Here is a 17,775-nt window from a genome sequence, read left to right on the forward strand (position 1 = left end):
ATATTTTGAACCAGATTTTTTTTTTTGGTTGTTTAGACCATGTTCACTTAAAATCAAATATAAAGTGGGGAAAAGAATAAAGTAATGTTGTGACATCCATCCCCATCTCAGAGGGGAATGGCAGAGGGACAAAGAAACACACAGGATCATGATCCCATGTGACAGGCAAAAATTCATCCCACAGCCAGTACCTGTCTGGGTCCTTCTGACATGGAGGATATGATTTAGCAACTGCTTAGTATCATGCTCCAGGCTGAGTGCTCGAGTGTATTGACTTTTTTGGTAGTGAGGTAAGAGCTGATTTTTCTTTCTGAACAAGGCTCTGATTGTCAGTTGTATAGCTGGGTAGAAATCTGGCCCTGTTGACTTCTACAGTGTGACCTGGTCATTGGCAGAGCCTTAGGTCTAAGGCATCTTTCTCCCTTCGGAGTTTGTATGTCACCAATTTTTTTTTTGTATGTCTATGATTAGTCTTGCACAATCGCTTCACTAAAGTAGTGTATCAAAATAATTGAGTGAAATTGGATGCTTCCTTTGCAGATGTAAAATTTATTGTCCGCTCGTGCCTTTGTGCTGAAGTTAGGATCTTGGGTTTTAAAAACCCTCCTTCTCCTGGCTATGTGGGAGTTTCCCCTAAAGATGTGGAATGTTTACTGCATACCAACAGCAAGACATTATGCAGACACGAGGCTCACAACACCTACAATTTCTAAACCGCATGTGGTCTGTGTGGATTTCCTTGTGCTGAATTCACATGGAAACACAAACACATGTGGCATTTTTGTTGCTTTTCTAGGAAATCACTGAGCACAGCCCTGCAAAATAATACTTCCTACTGTTAGATCCACGGCGTGTGGGGGAAGGTACTGCTTTTGTGTCCTGTGCTGTTGGAGCTGCATGCCAAGGCTCGTGAGTCATTCACCCCGAGTGTCTGGCTTTCCAGGAAGGCAAATCTCAATTTTAGAACCTATCAGGGACTGAAGAGCGCTGTGGGGAAATAATAAAGGAAAGGTCATCGAATGTTATCAGAACTGGAGTTTTCCAATGGGGATCATGCCAGGAAGTGCATGATTAGAAATAGGAGAAACTGTGTTGTGTCAAGACAGCTGGAGTAAAGCCAGCAGGATATGAAGTGGCTTCAGCCTGCTGTAAAGAAGGGTGAAGTGAGCTGGCAAGATGTAAGAAGAGCAGAGGTTGGAGAAAAAATGCAAGAAATTAATAGCTGTCTTCTTGCTATGTGTGCTCAATAGCACTGTACAGCTATCAGCTGTTCAGTCATCGCTTGGGTGATGTGAAGGAAAGGGGCATCTCTCTTGACTCAGTTGCTGCCAGGTGAATATCAGCCTGTGTTGATGTTTCTCAGAGCTTTCTGACCTGCCGTCAGGATCTCTCAGGTTGGCACCCAGTGAGGTGGTGCTGCATGGTCCTTGAAGAAGTATGCAAGTGAAGGACAGGAGTGGCAAGACAGATCGTTGCTGCAGGAAGGCGTTCCCTCTGCACGGGTACCATCAGCCTTCTGCCTTTCTGATGAGGGAGATGTCTTCTCTTTCCCACTTAGGATCAATATGGCTGAAAAAAAATATCAGTTCTCAGGGAATGCAAAGGTCCCTTGATTTCCTTGGCGCATATAGCAAGAACAAGGACACTTCGCCTCAGTGCACTACTCAAATTGTGATATAGCCTCAGTTGTTTTGTTTGATTACTTGCATAATTCTTTCTTTGGATATATTGAGCAAAATACATGTGCACTACCAGCAGCTGCAGGACTCCGCCCCAGGAATGGCTTCATTTCAGTGGTGAAATCACACTGGAATGTGCTTCTCATCTGAACGTTAACCCCACTTAACCTGGAGGGGGGATGGACAGACAAAAACAAAAACACCACCACCAAAACCACTCCAAGTTTGTCCGGTTTGAGAACAATTTACTAGCCTGTAACAGAGGGACTTAAGTGTTCTGTTTATGTCCCTGCTGACCCACCTCAACTGTTTAGCAGAGAGCTAGAAGGCTTAGCCATATTACATTCATGTTGGTTTGGGAGACAAGACGTGAGTGGGAGAGAGACACACAATTTATTTCCCTTTTCAAAAAATCCACTTCTGCAAAGCTACGTATACTTTGTGTGACTGACCTCTTGGTCATGTGAGCAGTCTAGTGTCTTTCATGGCCTTCGCTATGGCCTTTGCAACTTCAGCAGAGTTCTTCTAGTTGGGTCTCCTTTCCCTTGGCGCGCCTTCAGCCTCCTTTGCTTAATGTTCGCTTTTAGCCCTGGTATCGTGCCTCATATAACTGGCCTCTATCACTGCATGCACAGAGCGCCGCCTTCACAAGAAACCTAGAAAGCCTGGCTCATCCTCAGATGTCTTCCTACTTAAAACCAGGAGTAATGCTCTGCAGAGTTGGTACCTAGAGCACAGCTGCAAGCGTTGCCCTTAATGATTTCAATGTGTTAATGACTTGTACTGCAAGATGTTGTTAATATTTTCTTATTTTGACAGTGGCTATGAGCAAGCAGTTGGCGCATGGTTTGTGATACCCCTAAAAAGCTCCTGGCAAGGAACTGCATCCCTCTGAGTTCCTCTGAGGAAAGAATGCAATGTGACCAGATGCATCTCCGGGCTTGGTCACTCATGTGTGTGGTAACGCAGGCTATTTGGGCATGAGTATTTCACCGGTAGAAGTGATACAAGTTACCAGGTGGGGTTGCTTTACATTTATATTGCCAGGGAAGAACAGGAGAGATCATTCCCAAGAGACTCACCATGCCAAGAGGCCTACCGATTGTTTCAGTTCAGATTGCCACCTCTCCTGTGGTTACCTTTTACACTTTGGTCCCATTGCTGCTAAAAGCGCTGATAACTGTGAATTACTGAATCGGCACATTACTGGTTTTAAAATGTAAATTAAGGGTCTTTGAGTAAGTGGATCAGTTTCTCTACCTGCTTTGACTTGAGCTGCATTTTCCATCGCTTGCAGTGGTGACAAAGTACTGACACTGCTGATGGCTCTGCAATGTATCAGGATGAGTCCTTTTCAGTGAATGACTTCAGAAATCCTTGTTGCTTGTTTTGCTCATTGCATTTATTTTTTTCTGGCACTGTTATTCTGCAAACACTAGCTTTTAGGCACGTTGATGAAACTTTCATTCAGCATTTACATCTGATTTGAGAAAGGGCTTGAGACAAAGCTGAGGGACACCAAGTTGCTTGGTATGGCCACAAAAAGTTGCTAGTACCCAAAAAGACACAAGGGTTGTTGACGACATGCTAAGTTTTCACTGTAATCAGAAGAAAAACAGGAAGACCCTAATAAGGATATGAAAGAAGCAAAAAAACACACCTGAAATGGAGGCTTGAACTGGTGGCGTAAATTTTTCCAGTGAGCTGTTAACTTCTTTGTTAACAAACTGGACTTGAGTCCTAAACAGGGCATGTAGTCTAACCTGTGGGAATCAGACACTTCACCGTTGGAAAGCCAACATCTTGTTAAAATGTACCATCTGATTAGGTGACAACTACAATTTATCCCCAGGGAAATCCATTTAATTAGTTGGAAGGAGTCAGGATGTTTGATCTTCCAAGAAACAGAGACTTCCAGGGGCTGGTAAATATGAACTCAGGAGGGGGATTTTGTGAGGTGTTCACAATGCATCTGTTCACTCAAACTTGTAAAAAGTCATTACAGCATTCAGTTCTCTCACAAGTCTCTGAATGTAATGAGTTATTTCAGTTATCCAGCAAGTGCTTCAGGTTCACATCTCATGCGCAGTCAGCCTGTTTTCCCTATCCAGCTCCTTCAGTGGCCAGAGAACTCAGAAAGATGAACCAAAATCTGTCCAGAACTACCACAGCTCAGTGGGGAACCTGCACATCAGCTGTTGTTCACAGTAAGCTGGTAACACCAGGGTGGTCACAGGCTGTGTGTGGTATGATTTCAGGGAAGGAGGGTTCACTCATCCTCTAATGATGCTGGTGGTTTTGGAGATCCATTTTCACAGCTGCAGCTGCTGTTTGGTTCCTGTGGAGATGGACAATTTGGCATTTTTTCCAAATTCCCCTCCTTTCTGCACCCAGCTCTCCTCTATGTGTGTTGCCAGAGCAGCCAGCACCAGTTTAACGTTGCTGGCTGTGTTCTGCATGGTGTGAAAAGAGGGACTTCAATCCACAGGAGGAGACTTCTAGCCTAAAGGTCATATGTGATTTCCACATACGCATCAATGTACAGATGCGGCACAAAACCTGATTTCGAGAAGCCTGGGGCAAGGGTCAAACGTAGAAATATTTTATCACTTGTAAGCTACGGTCTTTAAGCCACCTCTCCTGCCCTCCCACAGAGTGCTTTAATGAGCACAATGTAGAAATATCTCTTCTTCTTTAACTCACATTATTAGAACTTTGATTCAGATTCAATGTTTTATTTATGAATTCAACCTTTGACATTTGAAGAGGGTAAATTCTCCTGCTGCCTATTTCATGGCACAGGATAATAGATTTTAGTGTCACAACAACAACAAAAAAACCAACCCAAAACCCAAACCAAACAACAAAACCCACCGGTATAGTGTATCCCTGACACTGTTATATGCAGAAGCTGTTGCATGAATGCACAGAGGTTGGTGTGACTGGGGGTAGAGAGTGCCCTCCCAGTTCCCTGCCTGTCACAGAGCGATTTGAAATGTTCCCGCTTTCCTCTCCCATATAAAGTTAAGTATTTCCATGTTAAATATTCCCCCTTTGACTGGGAAGTAGCTCTGTGAGGATTTCTAGGAGGAAAGAGGGGCCAGCTAATAACAGCATTAAACCTGACCTTCTGCGTGTGCCTGAGTCTGTTTTCCCCAAAGTGGTGCATAAATTAACATTCTGGCAATAATACTGAGCCTGTTTAATTTTCTGTTTGACTAGAAACGCTGAGAAAATGTCATGATATTTGATTTTATCTTTGTCTATTTTTTGCTCCCGCTGAATGAAGCTTATTGGACTCTCAAGGCCCAAGTGCACACAGCGTGTCTGGGAGCACATAAAGGGGTACTGTCCCTCAGGCATGTGCTCCTCAGCCACGCAGGAAGTATTGGGTTTTATGTTTGAAGCCTGGCTGAGGTTCCCTAATGGCTGTTAATCCACTGGTTTCTTTGACTACATCCTGTGCCAGCCCTGATCCCACCTCAGAAATCTTGAGGTTTCTGCTTGCTTCAGTTAAGTATTCAAAAATGTGTAGGAGCAGGAGGCTCCATACCAGACCGAGTACGCGAGAGTGGGATGGATTGAAGGAGCGGCTACAACAGCTAAATTTTCCTTGCTGAAGTGCTGAAAAGTTTGAAGGTACTTTCAAGCACATGAAGGGGCAAGGCACTTCGAAGGTAGAGGAGCTCTAGCCTGAGTGGGCTTTAGTGTAAGAGGCAGCAGAAGAAGTTAAGAAAAGCTTAGGGGTGGGCTGAGCAGATCTGCTGCTGGTGGTTGTTGTAGCTTCACTGAAAGCTGTGGGATATGAAGCCAGATGGAGACATGGCCTTGGGCATTGCTGATAGAAGGAATGGTTTCCCAGGAGAAAGGGTGAAAAACCTTAACCTGAAGAGATGGCCTGACACATCACTATGGTAATAAGTCCTAAAAATAAAAAGTTTGGGAAGGAAATGAACCCTTTACTCACAATCATCCTTCCCCCCCGAGTCCAGTGCTGCTCCAACAGCTGTGATCCCATGGAAAACCTGTCCCAACAAGGCATTTTTCCTTAGTTCTCTTTACAGTCTTGCAGCTATTCTCTCTGTGCTCATCTCATATATTCCCTTTCCCTGTGGCTTCAGGTAGTGTTAATTTCTCTGTATTTATTTTCTCAAAGTGCTGGAATAAGAAAAGGAACAGGTGTTGGCAGTATTTTTTTCCCCCTGGAGGTCCTGGGGGGGTGCCTGTGTGTGCCGCAGGGCTGGCAAGCACAGGAGCTGATGTGCAGAAGGACACGCAGACCACGTGGCTGCAGGCCCATGTTTGATGAAGGACGTGACACTTCAGTGATGGAGCAGCGGCACTGAAGGCAGCGTGATTTACCACTGCCCATGCAAGGAGCACGTGTTCAGAGGGCACACTGAGCACAAGAAGTTATATATTATTTCTTTTCCCCACCTACTGCTCCTTGCCAAGGGATCCCAAACGCAACAGCCAAGCCCTGCTTGCTCATCTCCCCCAAAGGGAAATTGTGTCATTTCTAAAGAAAAGGGCCTTGCAAAGAGAAACAAGATGGGGCGGGAAGTGGGAGAAGAATATGGGGGCAGTGGGGAAAGGCCATCTGGGAACGAGTAAGGAGGCTGGCAGAGCAAGGGGAAGTTGAGCGAGGGGAATTTTCTAACAAAAAGCCTCCAGTTGGGTGCTTCTGGAGGAACATGTTGGTGTTGTCAGGGCACCCCTGCGCCATGATACCAGGTGAGAGTAGCAGCTGTGTAGATGTGGGGCTGGTTTGTGATTCCTAGGGGCAAATGTTGCAAAACTGTTCAGGACCTGTAGAGGAACCTGAAAAAGTATAGGACAACCTGTGGGGATATAGACTGGGCAGGCATAAATGTACGTGTCTGACACTTTAAGCACACCTTCAGAGGGGACAGTCAAGCAGGGCAGAGGATCGGCTTACCTGAAAGCATTTCAGAAAGGCATTCACAACCTATCTGGTCTCACTTCAGGAGGAACCCTGTGTCCTGTGTGGGTGCTTTGGCACAGACTGGGCTGGAGAGCTTGCCCCAGTGGGTGCTGTGGGGACACCCAGCCCTCTGGAACACACGTGTCCTGCATTGTGTTATTGCCGGCTGGGAGAGGGTTTGAAAACAACACAAGGTTCAGCTTATTAGAGACCAAACGCAGGGGTGATCATGCCAGCACATACTTTTCACTCCTGTAAATTTTAGGTGACTGGATACTTGCAGAACACTTACTCTTCTTAGCTGCAGTTGTTGGACTCAAATTTGAAATGTATGCAGGGAAGACTTTGGCCCATGTTAAATGCGAAAAACACAAGATCCTTTGTTATAGTATATCGATCAATCAAGTCTGCTGTGGTAGAGATCCCAGTGAGTCACTGGTGTCTCTTGGCCCCCGAGCAGGAGCTCTCAGCGATCCTGGGCCTCTCAGCCAACAGATGCAATATGGCCACCTCAGTTTCTCAACGTGATTTTCATGGGTTCTGCACATCTTGGGGCTTAATCCCAACATGGAAGCAGAATGGGACCGCTCAGAGATTGTTAATGTTTCAGTAAGACCTGCCAAAGAGGGAAAACAGTTGTGAGCTTGCTGGGTGAATGGCAGAAGCTGTTCTCAGCTCCCGTATCTTGGTGCTGTGCTGCTGTGTCTGCTGGCTGGCCAGTGCCTGTGAGCACCTCCATCCTTGCTGGAAAAGCCTTACCAGCATAGTTGTCTTTAGTCAGTTTGCAGCCACCGTCAAACTGTAGTAGCCAAGACCTCTGTGTCTCTGAAGAGAAGCTGGCTGAAGGGCACGTGGGTGAGAGGAACGCTTGCCAAACACAGGCCCTGACACCTGTCCCAAAGATTCGTTCCCCATCCCTTGGAGAGGTACTGCGAGGTGTTATGATCCCACCCAAAATTTCCATTCAAGCTGCTGTAACAAAGCAAAGGTTTTGTCGAAGCCAGGGGCCCCTCGTGCCGTGTGGCAGCACCAGCTCGCTGCCTGGTGGTGGGTGGCGATGCGTTTTTGGCGCTGTGGCAATGGCGGGCGGTGAGGCGAGGCCCTCTAGGCCATGCCAAGGCAGCGCCTCTCTGTATGTCAGTAACTCGCCTGGCCATATTTTGGAGGTTTTTTAAAACTGTAGGACTGATTAGATGCGGTTTTTGGATCAGGATTCTGAGGTTAAAAGCTGGTAATAATGTGTACAAAATATATTATTTTGGTGGAACATGAAACTTGCTGAGGGCTTAAAAGCAAAGTCTGTGACTGCTGCCCCGGGGAGCAGGAACATGGACATGTGTAAATCGGGATGTGAGATTAGCGGCCTCTCCAAAAAGGTCTTTTAGTAGCTGGGCTTCCCTTTGGCATTTTATTAATGCATCTGAGCCTGAACTCTTCACCATGCTGTTTCCTTGCTGCCAAGGAAACACAGGCATGTTTGGTGGCCGGGGGTCCCCTTTTGTGTCTCTGTCTACACAGGTATATGCTACTTAGCAGCCGTCCTTACTGCTCCATCAGCATTTGTGGAGTTAAGACTCTGGCTGGCAGTGGCCATCCAGGCTGGGCAGAGCACATGGGGAAAGATAGCCCTGCTCCAAGGGGCTTGAGCTCTTACCAGGCGAGATGACCAGCGAGACATGATTTTTTTCCTTTTCTCTTCACAGAAATAAGGAGGATGGCTGGCTGAGAGCACGCAGGAGCGGCAGCGCTAGCAGCAGAAGAGGAAACCCACATCTCCCAAGCACCAGACCAGTAGCTCCTCCAGGGACTGCTTGGTTTTGCTCTGGTTGCTGCGTGATGCTCAACTCTTCTGTCGTGAAGCGGAGCCTGTACTGGTGCCAGTGTAGCTAATGGAGAAAACCGCAGTGTTTTGGAGGTGAGCTGCTCAAGCATTCTTTTCTTCTCAATATTTCTTTCTAGGTAACTTTGGATATTCGTGACTCCTGGTCTGTGAGATTGAATTTCAGCTTTGAAAGATTGTTTGAAATCACCTATTTTTTCCTACAAATAACTGTGAAACTATTTTTACAATTAGGCACTGGGTGGTTCTGAGTGGTTATTAAGAATTGCCTGCTACTACAAATAACACCTAGAAAATGAGTGAAATTCTGGCATTTTCCATACCTCTGTGTGTAATGTTGGTGGCATAATCAACCTGTTAGTTAAACCTTGTCAACCTCAGAAAAAGAATGTCAATTCAGTTCAGTAATTTTATTTTTAGATGGGTTTCTGTTTTGTCTGGATCAAGCCTTGATGAAATTTGCACCGCTGCTGTCCCTGGTGCAGCAGAATTGGTAGCAGGTAGCCTGTGTGTGCAGACAGGTCTCCCTGTTGGGTGTAAATGAAGGGAAGATTTCAACCCGCTTCTGCATCTGAGGGTACCGTTTTCACCCGGATGGTGCTAGCCACCCTGGCACTGCTTCTCTCCTGCATTCTCCACTTTGTGTGGGTTTGGTAAAAGACTTTTCTCCACTGCTGGCTCAGAGTACTTTCGCTCATGGTGATTTTCGTATTGTTTGAGTGGTTATTCACCCACCATGTAAATATCTGCAAGTTTGAGTCAGGTTTGAAGCCTCTAGGAGGGGGCAGAGGGGTAAGACATACACCAGACCACAATCAACCCTGATCTAGATGTGTTGTTGGCGGTAACAGTGTTTAATATGACGTGGTATTGGGTAATTGTAAACAGCTTTTGTTTCATAGGGATGTCTCTGTCCCATATTAACACCCCCACCCTTGCCACAGACAATCAATGCCTTATGCTGAAAAACAGATGGGGACTCAGAATTTCTTTTTGACCGTGATGTGAAAACCCACAAGCATGAAGCAAAGATTTCCCCTCCACCATACACTACTAGCAGGTCCTAGGGTGGAGAGTTTCTGAAGGGTCATCTTTGCTCAGAGTGTTGAGAAGCAGATGGCTCAGCTTCATGGGCTGCACACACTGGGAGTGATGGTGGCTCAGTCATTTGTGACACTCAGTCCCTTGAGGTTGTTTTGCAAGAGTGTTATTAAGAAGATATTTCTGGAAGTTGTGTGTGAAACTGCTGAAAGATCATAGGAGTTGGACAAACGGAGGGATCTGAAACAGCAAAACCCTAGGGCTCTGGTTTAACATCAAGCCTGAGATGTGCCGCTACTAGCCCTTGCTGCAAGGTGTATTTGGGACATGCACTGTAGACAACGGTTGTACATAGTGAATCATGAGGGCCTGGCAAGATCTGTAGGAGTGAGAAATCCATCCTGCATTGGCAATGCAGTGTTACAGGCTCTGTGTGCTGGAGGGAATTCAGTAATAGTGAAAACACAGATAACAATGGTAGGAAGGAGCCTCTGTAGATCCATGTAAGTGCCGATGGTAGGGACCTCTTGCTGCTCAGGACTGATGCCGTTGAGAAGACAGTGGAGTCGGGGAACAAGGCCAGAAGCCCTGTGCCAAGGGGAAAGAGCAGGTCTCTGAATTTGGGTACTGTATTTTTTGCCGGATAGCAATGAGCCTGGCCTTGAAAAGCCCACAGCAGCTAGTTGGAGGGAGCAGCGGGGAGGGAAGGTCTTGCATGGCAGTCATCTCTGGGGCTTTTTTCTGGCCTTGGTGTGCTTTGGTGATCACCACACCAAGAACTCAGCCTTGTGACTAGGAACTGAGGGTTTCTCACCAGCCCCTTCCCCAGAATGAGCTACCTGTCTGGCTCACAAATGCTCTACATCACCTGCTAATGAAGCAGATGGCAGGGGAGGTGTAGGCAGAGATGCTAGTAGGAGTTCTTACTCAGGGCCACATCAACCAGCACTATCAGGATAATGTAACTGTGATGACCTGACATAGTGTTTGGGTAGCACCTAGCAGTGTGGAGACGTGATCCACATGCAGGCCTCCTACAGCAATGCACATAAATAACAGTGATTTAATGGGGAGCTATCGTGCTGAGTGGTCCAAGGGCCCCTTATTGCTGCAGATGAATGGAGTCTTCCAGATGACAATTCATAAATTCTGAGTTATTTACTGCATGCAACCTGTCCTAAGCAGTAAATCTTATTTTCATTTACCTGAAGTTAACTTCTTTTTACAAACAATAGCATTGCCCAGGAGCCTTTTGGAAGATGTATCAGTTTGTGAACTCGTGGCTAATGGACGGTTTGGATGGGTTCCAAGTCATCGGGAAATCGGTTGTGCCCATTCTGGCCGAGCTTGAAAAACTGTCAGTGTTTAGTAACACTATCCAGGGGCAAGTAGAAAGATGAAGAAACTGACAAGCAGGAAGGGAAGAAAATACCCTCTCCCATTGTGCATTACTTAGCTCTGGTCTGGGCTACGTGATCCATCCAGAGTGGTGCTGTGCTGGAAGTTGGAGGCATTATTGCCTAGTGCAGGACACCCTCCAACAGGGTGTAGTGAGCTGGGAAAACAAATGGGGCAAATCAATGTAATGCTTTAATGCCACAAGTTGGGAAGGGAAACTTCATGCTGAAGGACACAGAAGCATATTTTGCGCGTATATGTTGTATCTGAAGAAGAGCATCTTCCTTGACTACCAGATTGCTTTGCTCCTGTTAAAGTCAAGGGCAGTATTCCTGTGGACCGCAGTAGGAAAGGACAGTAACGTCTCTATACAAATAATTTTACCTGGAAGCTGGGTATTTCAGATTTAAAAGTTTAAAGGCCTGGTTCTTAGATCTTTTGTGCCAATAAATTGCTGTGAAACAAAAACAAGGCTTCTGTCTGTACTTGTGGTGCCTACAGATTGCAGACAAGTACTTTCTTTAAACTCTGTTCTCTGAAATAATACTCTTTGCAAGATCTGTTTCATTCTGTATGGGAAATGAAATTTGTTGTGAGCACAGCCGCTTTGCTTTATGGAGCTAAATGGATTGAGCGTAGCTAATGGAGTCTTCTGACAACATCAAAAAGAGGTAAAGGAAGAAAGGCAAACCACTTGCATTTTGAACCCCTGTGGATAAAGCAGGACGTGATGAACCCATTTCATTCTCAATATGAATGCAGACTTAAAGCATATTGCTTGATGCGTGGTTTTCTTTTTTTCTAAAAGCCAGTAGTGTGGGTTTTCTTTCTGCACTTGGGAAATGTGTGTCACAGATGAGCGATCCCACCAGATAATGTTGTCACTAGCACTTAGGTCAAACTAGACTCTCGCAGGTCATCTTGGCAGCAGTCTGTAGGGCTTTGCATGGTGGCTAATGAAGTGCTAAGTGCCCCTTTCACAGACAGGCTGACAAAATGTACTAAAAGGTACATTTGTACAGAAGCACGTCTTCTGCACCCCACAATCCCTCTGAGAGTTTGGGTAAGATTTGCTCAGTAGTTCTTACTGGGAAAAAATGGGTGCATGATGGCTTGAAGGTGGACATACGTGCCTCTTACTTGGAATTTCAGTGGCCTCATTCAGAATATGAGTCATAGGTCTTTTTCCTTTTATTGCTGGGAAAGGTTTAAGTTTGAACCTGGTTTTTGCTTTATATTTGCAGGGATTTGTGGGTTGCATACTCTAGGAGAGCACTTCCTTCCAGACGTCCAGTGATCTCATCTTTCTGAATCCCTGTTTTCTTCCTCATTCTTTGTGTACCATGTCTATACAGATTTCAAGTGCTTCAAACCCTCAGTGGTTTGCTGCTCAGGTTTTTATAGTCTTATATACCATAATCTTTTCAGTAGTTGCACTGAAACTTCTCTGTTTAAAGTGTAACCAAGTGTGGATTCAACCCAGAAACACATGAATAGACCCTGTATCTAGAAAGAGGCAATTTTTGATACGTCACAAGCAGCAAAGTAGACTTGCATCAGTGGAGTTCCTTGTAATACAACTGCTAATGGGCCCGGTATATATTTAAGTAGATCAGAGACCAAATTAGGTAGATGTTAAGGGTGTTAACAGAGATACCAAGGGTATGGTGAGCATGAAGAATGAATGATCTTGTCCAACTCTACCTAGAAACCCTGCTAGTTTGGGCTATTGTGTGGTGTGTCATGTCCCATGTAGCAGAATTTCTTGTCTAGCTTTGGAGGTGTAGCTGAAAGGGAAAACCTGAGCAAGTGTCTCTGAACTTACATAGCCTGTCCTCTGTTCTGGGAAAAATAAATGAGCTCCTCTAAGGAAGCTCTGAATGGGTAAGGTTGTGCACTCTGCTGGGTCCTCCACACCTCCTCCAAGGTGTAAAGGCACATCCTGGAGGTCTGCTCTGCCAGAGGAGAAAATTGTCACTGGGGCAGCCTTGCCCAAGTGATTTCCATCTGTCAGACAGTACAAATACATTTCCCCTCAGCTGACAATTTCTGAGAATTCATTAGTGCAGTCATTAGAGGGGATTTCTCCTCTTCGTGTGTGGTTTTGTAGCCATTGTTTCAAACGAGCTCAGCCCTGAGTCATTTAGGATTTCATCAGAGTATTTGTGTCCCAATGGCCTGGCAGGCCTGTGGGTGTTGTTCCTGGGGACAGGGCAGTGTAGCTCTCTTCCCATGCTTATGCTGTTGTGTGTGCTAAAGTTGTGTCCTGAGGCCACGAACTCAGTTGAGACCCACCTCATTACCGGCAAGTGGTGAATTAGTGGGTTTTTTTCCACAATGATTTTAACAAGGAAGGATAATACAAAGGGGAATGTGGCATTTCCCCATTATAGATGGCAACAGTTAGGAGGATACCTCTTGTTAGAGGTGTGCTCAACTGTCTTAGTGGAAATAATTTGTATACTGATGGCATGGGTTGCACTGATAGAAAGTGTTCATACTGCTTCAGCTTGGTCTCCTTCCAGTGCAACAAAAGGTGCAGTAGCAGAGACAGCCTGAATGCAGTACAGGTGGGTGAGGTTGTGCTGTATGAGGTGAACCTCTATTGGAGGTGTGCGCTTTTTCATCTGAAGAGAAGATCCACAATACCTTTCCTAACCCACACAGGAAGGTGAGGGCAGCACCATTGTCTGAACCCCCTTCTTACTTTCCCTGCTGGCTGATGAGTTTCACTAGGCTCAGTTTTCACACCAAAGTAAATTAAAGCTAAAGAAAACACAACAGCAGGGAGAAGTCCTGTCATCTCGCAGCACAGTTCCCCTGCAGTGAGATATTTTTGACAATTCTGTTTCTTTATTTCCTAATTAGAAATAATGATGTGTTTTTTCGGGTCAAAAGACCTCCTTTGCTGTGAAATGTTAGGCAGATTTTGACAGTGTAACTAAAAATAGGCATGTGCACACACGTGTGTATGCATGCACATGCACTAGCGGGAATAAACATGCAAAGTTCTTTGCTTAATTATGAACATACTTTCCTCGGGGAGGGGGCAGGGGGGAAGCGCCTTTGCCTCCAGTTAATTGTTTTTCAAATAAATAGAGAGAAGGAGTTTTCGGAAGAACAGATGGGCTGGAATGAGGAACAGAAATATTTTCAGTCAAAGAGGGGACGGATGATGTAATAAGCCACAGGAACAAAGTTCAGTTATTTTATGCTCTCATCCAGACCTCAGAGTGAAAATGCCTCTGTTGTTAATTTCATATTCATCTGCTTTTGAGGGCTGGCTCTGTCTTTAAATGCTATTATAATACACTCGGAGCTAAACTGAGCAAATAGCAATTGAGCAATGATGGAAGAATATATTTGTCAGCACTGGAAGCGTTTGGGTACTGTTTGCACTGTGGATGGTAGGCCAGATATGCATTTGATTATTCTGGAGGGAAAAGGATGTACCTTGAATAACCTTAATGGAGGTCCTCAAAATTTTCATGACTGAAATGAAGTTGGCTTTTGAGGTCTGGCATTTGGGGCTCGATAGCTGCTCACAAATACTTCCAGAAGTACGGCTAGCTCTTATGCTGGTGACTAAGCTCTCTCCTGCTTGACTTACGTGCATAGCTCCTACTGGTGGGGGCTTGTAGATGTGCACGTCCCCACCTTGGGCTGTTAGGGGCCTCTTCATGCTTCTGTGGGCAAACCAGGGTGAAGCAGACATGATGCCTGCTCTGCAAGCTCAGCTACTTTGTTCATGTTGGTTGTTATCTTTGTACCCTTTGAGAGAACTGCTAATGAAATGCTTGTCATCCTGAGTTGCAGACTCTTCAGGTGAGTTTAAGGGTCAACAGACATGGGTTGCATCCCACCATGCAGAAGAGGGCCTTGTGCATGGCCGAGACAGAAGAAAGAGGAGGATAGAGTGATGGGGACCCTGAACAGGAACTCGGTGCACTTTGATTCCTCCAGTGATGAGGAATGACCGTGAGAGTTAAATGATGGTAGTTGGAGCTGTTGGTGATGAGCCTTTTGTGCTCAAGCTGGTCAGGCAGCAGCTCCTGAGGGAACCTGACAGCCTTCGCTTCTTTTATCTCAGAGCTATTGAGCTGGTGTGTAGCTCTTTGAAGCGTTAGTGTCCCAGAGCTTGCTCGGAGGAGCACTGTAGCAGTATTACAATGGAGAGAGGCTGTGTGAAATGCAGTAACTCTTGCGGTGGGTCTAAGATTGAGATTTTGCCAGTCACTGATGGGGTCAGAGAAAAGCAGGGCAAGTGTGTGTGATAATCACCTGGTGTCTCTGACAAGCTGGTGGAGAAAATGAGGATAACAAATAGTGCAAAGGATGATAGAGAAGGCTGTGAAATGCGGGGTTCAGGGGTGGTCGCATACCTGCAGAAGCATTCTCTCTGCCTCTAAAAGCTACTTTTCAGGACTCAATTAACTTACATTTCAGTTGGAATAAAATTCATGCTGTTTGTTTCAGTATTGATCAAACTGGTCCCAGTTGCTTGTGTAGCACTATGCACTAGTCCTGGTTACATTCTGGTTAACTCCCTTCAGAGACAGCAGCGTTGCCCACAAATCAAGCAGAACAATTTATTCGCTAAGAGAAGTCTAATGGATGGTTTGGACAGCCTCCAAAAGCACAGCTCTCCCTGTCTGAACAGCCTGAAATGTTTCAGCACTTGAGAACAAAATCCAGAGATGGGCACGGCTGAGAGCTGCACAGAAAGCTGATGGACCGGGGTTGCTTTTTCCTTTCTCTGCTTCCTCAGTGCCTCGGGGAGACTGGACTTCTAGGGGGCAGGACTGGGGAATCCAAATCCAGCCCAAATGCCATTACCCCAAACCCACAGCTTTACCTTCTAAACTTCAAGGGTTGAGGTCTAGAAAGCTTCTGAAAAGTACTGTGATTCCTTACAGGTGTAATGTGTTCTAGGTCCTTACGTGTCTTTACTTAACATTTATTTGAATTAGCACGTTCTGAAGTCTGAAGTGACTGAGACATCTGAAAAAAATCAGAATGCAGGGCAATTTGAGACATAGCTAAAGGGAGTTGATTGGTACAGGGTGGTTTTAACTGTGATTAAAAAATATAGTTAAGCCCAGTAAAGATTAGCCTGAAAATGTACTTTTGGAGGGGTTTAGGGTGTAGCGGATCGCCCCCTACCAGCAGCTAAACACTCACCTGGCCACTTCCTTACCCCTCCCGCAGTGGGATGGGGAGAGGATTGGAAGAGCAAAAGTGAGAGAAACTCCTGGGTCAAGACAGTGTAATAAGTGAAGGAAAATAAGTGGGGGTGGAGAGGAAAGGACACAAGTCCTGCAAAGGCAGTCATTCACCACCTTCCATCAGCACACTGATGCCCAGCCCGTCTCTGAATGATGGCTACCTTTGGTCCCACCTGTGTCCCCTCCCAGCCTCTTGCCCACCCCCAGCCTACTTGCTGGAGGGGGAGAGTGAGAAACAAGGAAGGTCTTAACGCTCTGCAAGCACTGTGCAGCAGGAGCTAGAACACTGGTGTGTTATCAACACTAATGAAGTCACAAATCTAAACCACAGAACAATATGGGCTGCTAGGAAGAAAATTAACTCCTTCCCAGCCATGTTCCTGTGCACAGCATTTTGGAAGGGGGAGGTCTTTGTTAGGTGCATGTCTTTTGAAGTCAACAGGAGCTGGGGAGTGGAATCAAGAGGCTATGTAACACTTCCCAAAAGTGCAGTATGGAGACATTAATTCCAGCAGTAATTTTTGTTTGGTGATAGTCACGCATGATACATGGCACAAAACAGGAGATAGAAAACCAATACATTTGTTGATGAGTTAAGAGGATGGAATATGTTTGGGTGATGGCAAGTAGCCTTCACTTTTGAAGGCCACAGTGGGTGATGACTTCGAAGATGAGCATTTGCATTGCTCTTCTGCCTGGACAAAGAGGTGCTCAGCCAACAAGAGGATAATGTTTTGTAAGAGAAGTAAACCTGGTGTTTCCTAAGGTCCTGCAAGTTGGTTATCTCTTATGGAGCCCAATTTTCAGCTGGGAGGGTTGACTTAGGGAATGTCAATTTGAGAGGCTGTTTGTAGAGCATGCACTGTCCCTTTCTGGCAACATTGCGTGAGTTTGTCCAGATGACACATGCATTCTCAGGGGCACAGTACGGGAATGCATTGGGCAGCAAGGTTCCTTCTGGGGCTGTGGTTCCTTCACATGCTGTTATTAGGAGAGGTTGTGTTGTGAGCGAGGAGAGTTTGAAAATTCACTTGGCCAAAAAGAATTTCTTCTGTGTCCACCCTGTATCACAACTATCAGTCCATTGAGTTAGTGCTGGCTGGGGCTGGGGGGCACTAAGGATCGTGCACAGTTTTGTTAGAAAAATGCCAAATGGTACAGAGTACTTCCAAACCAGAATACAGCAGTGATGGTTGCATGACATTGCAGTAGACAGTGTACCAAGTGGAGAAACCTTTACTGAGACACTGTAAGGGCTCCTCAGAAGCCAGGATATGTCTGCTGCTCCATCCTTTGGCTGCAGATGGAAGAGACCCTTATGTGCTAAATGCAAGTTCCATAGAAGGAGACAGCATTGGCAGAAGCGCACATAAACAGAAAATAACATACAGGAGAAAAGGCAAGTATGTGGTATGAAGTCTTGAGTAGCTGCCAAAAAGCTAATCTATGTATTTAATCACTTGGAGGTATCCCAGAGCCTGTGTGGTAGAGTGAGGGTCCCTCAAGATGGAAACGTTACTGCCTATAAGTAATGTTCCTGTTTACTCCCACTGATGCTTTACGTAACAATCCTGCTCTGCCCCTGACTGCCTGTCAGATCTGAAATAACTTTCCTTCTGATGGATGTCTTCATGCTGGAGGGGAATG

General features: G+C 45.7%; 1 long non-coding RNA gene across 1 annotated transcript in view; it reads left to right on the forward strand.

The window, feature by feature from the left end:
- LOC114011351 (uncharacterized) overlaps nucleotides 1-17,775 on the forward strand; it is a 206,203-nt gene that overhangs the window by 51,608 nt on the left and 136,820 nt on the right. Inside the window, exon 3 of the long non-coding RNA XR_008747369.1 lies at nucleotides 8,328-8,539. This is a non-coding gene — a long non-coding RNA (uncharacterized LOC114011351). The remainder of the gene's footprint in view (nucleotides 1-8,327; nucleotides 8,540-17,775) is intronic.

This window comes from Falco peregrinus, chromosome 5, assembly GCF_023634155.1.
Source record: "Falco peregrinus isolate bFalPer1 chromosome 5, bFalPer1.pri, whole genome shotgun sequence".
Classification (NCBI taxonomy): Eukaryota; Metazoa; Chordata; class Aves; order Falconiformes; family Falconidae; genus Falco; species Falco peregrinus.